This window comes from Haliotis rubra, unplaced genomic scaffold (genome assembly GCF_003918875.1).
Source record: "Haliotis rubra isolate DU_JTF1 unplaced genomic scaffold, ASM391887v1 Scf850, whole genome shotgun sequence".
NCBI lineage: Eukaryota > Metazoa > Mollusca > Gastropoda > Lepetellida > Haliotidae > Haliotis > Haliotis rubra.
In genome coordinates, this window is record NW_025767580.1 from 117,201 (window position 1) to 123,200 (window position 6,000).

A 6,000-nucleotide genomic window follows, 5' to 3' on the forward strand; every position below is an offset into this window, starting at 1 on the left:
GCGAAACTTCTCTAGTTCTTGTGTTATAATGACTTGTGAATATTGTCTTTTAGGATGAAGAATAGTGAAGCCTCTTGAGTTCTTGTGTTATAAAGACTTGATAATATTGCCTTTTGAATGGTAAAACCCATCTTTATTGCCTATTGGGATTTATGTTAAAATGACTTGAAAATGTAGTGTATTCGGGTATATGATGGTAAAACCTATAGAGTTCTTTTGTTATATTAGCTTGTTAGCATGGCATCATTGGGTTTGTCTTAATGCCATCATAGATTGTGTATCATGAAAATTGTTAGTTTAAATGTAGGTTAATAAGAAATTCTCTGAACACAAGGAACACAAGTCACAATGGCACTATTATATGTGTGTTTGTTGATGTGTAACCTTCATGCTGACAACCTTTTTCCAGTTGATGGAACAGACTGCTATCTATATATGAGGAGACTTTACGCGTGTTTCCCAGTTCATTCCTATACAAGTATTGCAAGTCAGTACTCACTTATAATCTACACTGATTCATTAACATAGGCGAATCCAGAGGGGGGATGCAGGGGTGCGCACCTCCCCTTTGGTCCTGAAAGTTTATGAAATCACAGGCAGTGATCCATTTGGTCTCAGGTGAAAATGAACTGGTGCACCCATTGTTTCTCAAAAAGCTGTATCCACCCATGATTATACATATTTACTGATCTTGATTTCAGTAAATATGTAAAATGAATCAGTGTAGATTTCAGTAAATATGTATAATTCCTGATAATTTAACTAAATATACATAATCCCTGATGGAATCAGTAAACATACATAATCACTGAAAAAAAATCAGTAAATGTACATATTTACTGTAATATATATATGTATATATTTTCCTTAGCAGCAGCTGAAAGTCGTTCCTGGTGAAGGATGATCTTCCAGACTGTCTCCCTTCCGATGTTTCTCAACAAGGATAGAGCATCATATCCTAATACTCAGTTTATGTCCGTGATAGCTGTTTGGGCTAATCCTTACAGTTGGAGATACTTGATAATAGTCAATGTTACATTGCATACAATCTGTCTGTGTTACAGCGAATACCACTGGTCTCTATTTCAGGGAATACCATGGTCTACATTACAGTGAAGACGATTTGCCTGTATCATATCTCACACCATTTGTCTAGGTCACAGTGAATACCACTGGTCTGTATTTATTGTGCAACTGATATTTATGCGTGAGACACATTGGATGCAGTAGATGGAGCTGTGATCGATGTTTTGTTGTCACTTGACTACTCTACCCAATGTTTAACCAAATGGATAAGCCCTCACTATAAACTGTGGTGAGATGCATGTTGCTACATTGATACATATTGTTAATTTATTACCAATTATTCAAACGGATACAACCAAGCAGAGGAAGAGCAGTTAAAGGTCTGTAGCCATGGAGGAGAACCACCACCAACACCCCATGGGTACCGACCACTGTATCCCCAGCTGGCCATAAGTCCGACCCCCAGTCATGTATCAGTGTGGTGTACGATGAGAAATGTTTTATAGATGCCTGTTATATGTATGTTATTTTCTGACACTGACAAATGCCCCAACTTTCTTGCCTCATCTCTTGCCACATCTTGAGAAACTAGGCCTTGTTCGGTACATTTATGTGTAACGTGAAATAATAGCCACAACATTCCAGTGTCAAAACTGAGTTTGACTACTGGTACTCAGTAGGGGTGGAAGTAGTAACATTTGATGAAGAAATTCTTCATTTTTCTTTAATTCTTTTCAATTTATTGTTCAGTTTTATGATAAAGATGTATTCATTTACTTTGGTTGAATTGGTAAATTAGTAAATTTCATACCAGAACTGACTGATGTCATTAGAAACGTTCTTTACTTTTATTGCTATATGTAAACATTTTTGTGAATAGTCTGACCTAACCTAGTAATGATCAGAGATTTCAGATTTATTTTGACATTGTCTCATACCTAATAACTTGTACTAATGATTATGTAATTTGTAACGTATATTGGAAAAACATTAGTATTTTTTGTTCACCTGGCCTGAAGAGCCATGAGAGTTTATGTTGATATACACTAAACGCCAAAAGAAACATTACCCTCCTACCTTTATGAACAACTAGAATACATGATATGATACACAAGGTAACTGGAGAAATATGTCACGATTAACGGCTGAAGAGAGAGAAAAGCCATTGGGATGGTGCAGATGGGAATTAGACATTCAATGCTGTTGCCAAAGCCCTCGGATGCCACCATATCAGGTTATAAGATATATTCAGGGCTTCAGACAGACTGGGGTCACAGTATAGTGTCCAAGAAGTGGACGTCCACGCATTACAACTAAAGCTGAAGATAGGTACCTCCGTCATTAAAGGAGGGTAACGTTTCTTTTGGCGTTTCGTGTATGTTTGTTCCCCTGAACTGTTGTAAGGAGTTGAAATACATATTGATTGTGTATATTCCGTATTAAAAAGCTATTTATAGCTATTACTCATTCATTTTTGTTAACAGTGAAATACAATACATATTTAGCTTTTAATTAAATTCAGTGCTAATAATCCATTTTTTGCTGAGTTTAGACTTTGACTTTGATTATCTTTTTCACTTTTTGGATTCAAATATTGTGTGGAAGTTTTTGGTCCTTTACTTTATTTAGAAAATATTTGAATACCAATTCAAAATGAAATACAGTGCCATGATACAAAACTGTAAAATTTGCTGAAGTCAATAAATGAATGCTTTTAAAAATGAGTTCTTGTCATGTTTTCATTATTTAAAAACGATGCCAGCAGCTGTATTCTCAACTTTTTGCAGTTCGTACAGGTGAGCTTTGTTGAGACTTAAAAGCAGCCCATTGCAGTAGTCTAATCAAGCCGAGAAAAGACACCTGACAATGATTTGTACACTTTCTGTGGTAGATCTAATGTATTTTACAAAGAGCATGTTTTGATAAAAGTTTGTCTACTTGAGCTTCAATGGAGAAATCTGAATTAATACAAACACCTTGATCTTTGAACAAGTGTAGAAAACATAGCTTAGAAAGGCAAATAGCAGCTCTAACCGTCTATGATCCCTTTCAGGTGTTGCTGTTTGCCAACAAGTAGGACTTCAGTTTTTAGCATCATTTAGTTATAGGCTGTTCTCAATTCACTTGAAAGTGGACTGAGCTGAATCTGACTTAAAGCATTTACAGATTCCAACCTGGTGTTCCAGTGTGTCAAGGAGCTTCTAGTGGTCCACTGTGTCAAATGTAGGACTCCATGATCCAAGAGCACCACTGTTGACACTTCTCCAGAGTCAACAATGCATCTCAGGTCATTAATAACCCTGCGAAGAAGTGTCTCAGTGGAAGGTGCTGTCGGTAAGTTGACTGAAAGTCATCCCAAATATTGTTCACTGACAAATGATCCATAAGCTGCTTTGTAACAGCTTGTTCAATCAGTTTTGACAGAGATGGTGTTAGAATCAAATCCAAGAATTTCTGTTTTTAATGATAGCAACCTTCAAAAGATTTGTGTCTTGGCACATTCAAATGTATTATTTTTAATAAACTACCTTCCTGATGCAGTTGTACAAAAAGAGCAACAAGACTAAGGCTCCACCTGAATCTTGAGGTTCCTTGATTTATCTGTTGACTTTTTGTGATTTCTTTTCTGAAATACTTCGTGAAACTTGAACTTTACGAGAGCGATCCCAGCTGTTGTCTCTCAAAACTACTCACAGAATTCTGATTCAGGTTGACCATGTCATTTTTAAGCCATTTCTTAATGTATTATTGTAGCAGGGTCACAATGACGACACGCAAAGTGAATGCAGGGTTGTAAGTTCTGTTTATTCCAAGTGGATGTAGATTTCAACATACACGATAAACCCTGAAACAATTGTAGCAACAATATAATAACAATGTTCGGCATGCTTGCAGAACATACATTGACATCTATTTATATATATTCAGTATATTAACATTATAAATGTTAATAGAGCTTGAATGCATGAGCGCCGACAATATTATCTGTACATTAAAACATTACGGAAATATAATGATCGCCGAGGGATTGAACTTTACAAAGATCAGGGGCGATAACTCATGACATGACTTAAACAAAGCCATAAATGATATCGGCGGCAATCACCGCACAACATACACTATTTACCTTAGAAGGTTAATATAAAGGAACGATGATTCTGTATGCTAGAATTATATATACACATGATATAAACAGTATTGTACGGCACATTACATACCCTATGTATGGCACAGGGGCCCGTGTTTATGCCTGGCTGCCATAGCAGACGATGGAATACTGTGTGCTGGAAATAAGATAGATTCCGATCAAAACCAAACCGATTCAGTGTAAACTGTCCATGCAGACATAACAATAAGCATGGAAAGATATATTTTATACACTGTAAAATCTTAGATTGAGACACTTTGCCATTATTTGTGCAAAATGCGATAATAATAATTAGACAACATTCATACACAAAGCATACTCACAATGCCTCGCTTTGAAGTTATTTAATGCTGTTTATGTTTAAAAGGGAATATATGATACACATTAAAATGGGAACTTTGCGTTTACCTGCCGTGCCGATTACAATACATGTTAACTACCCTGACGGCATTAATTACCCTTATTAATATACGCTATGTGTTTAAGATTACTTATTGAATGACTGCTACATTAGATATGCATAAACATTATTTAAGATAGTTAGGTTACTAACCTGATGAAAATTAAGTTGACGCCTATGTTTGTCTGTCTCTCACACAAGTTTTGTCAGTTGTGTCAGGGTGCGAGGTGTTCAGGCATAGAAAAAGCATGCAGGTTTGAATGGACCAATCGTAACGTGTTGTCACGGTTGGGTAGACACTATTGGTTGTATTACTAAAACTAAGCGATTAACTATATGAATTGTTTCAGAGCTGATATGAGCTGAAATCAAGAAACTTATTTAAAATACATGAATTGTTAACTATTTCATTTTCAGTCACTGTAGTGAGTTGAAACAAAGCAATATATTAAAATACATATGTACATTGCATATATCAGCACCTATTGGATGCTGAAATAAAGACAGAGAATTAATGATTATTTACAATACTTTAAAGCTAACTGGCGCAAACTAATCCTAACACTCAGACATACAAAGTATGTCCCTGCCACACACTTCCCTCCCCAGGGGAATGATGTCCTCATCATTAGGGCTTGCAATGTACCAGGTCCATGATGGCTCTTGAGATGTGAGTTGGCATCCTGTCGAAAGCTCCGTCATCATACAGTGACCTCAGATACTCGGTTCTCTCCCTCCAGGCTGCCTGAGATGCGGACGTTGACATCACAATGTCACCATAGCGCTGAGGTGCTCTTCTTTGCCGTGTCGATCTCCTCAAAGCTGTAACTGGTACTTGCGGTAGTAACCGTCGTCTTCTTCTTGGTGGTGATTGCAATGTAGAAGGTACCTCTTCGGCTGTTCCATCAGGTTCCCGGTGATGGATTTACAGGGGCCACGTCACATGTCTTTGGGACTGTCTCTTCCTCCGTGGACTGCTCCTCCAAACCATCAGTCTCCTGTGATGGTACTGCAGTAGACACTGTAGTCTCTGTGAGTGTCTCCTCCTCTGGATCCTGAGGGTCTTCCTTTATTGCGTCAATGTCCAGTTCCTGAGGTTCCTGATGCCCAGAGTCGTGAACATCTCCAGATTCATCCACGTGTTGGTCCTCATCCATATGAACATCAAGCTCCAATGCTGGTTCAGTACTCACTGAAGTTTCTTCCTGTTCCGATGGTAGTGGCACTACTTGTGAACTGGTGGCATCTTCAGTGTCTTCTGTATTCTCCTCGGTTGGCCTTGCAGCTGGGTTATCAGTTGCTACCGCAGGTTTGGATGAGAAGACGAGGATCTCTACTGAATCTTCTTCCTCACTTTCATCATTTGCCTCGATGGTGACATCCTCAGTGACATTTGGAATGCTCTCTGGCTTAAGTTTCCTTGGCC

General features: G+C 37.8%; 1 long non-coding RNA gene across 1 annotated transcript; it reads right to left on the bottom strand.

Annotated features, from left to right (window-relative positions):
- Positions 1-3,810: 3,810 nt before the first annotated feature.
- LOC124262737 lies at positions 3,811-4,299 on the bottom strand. The gene is made up of 2 exons (XR_006894676.1): positions 4,245-4,299; positions 3,811-3,871 (listed from the first exon to the last, which is right to left on the bottom strand). It is a non-coding gene; the product is annotated as an uncharacterized LOC124262737 (long non-coding RNA).
- Positions 4,300-6,000: the final 1,701 nt, after the last annotated feature.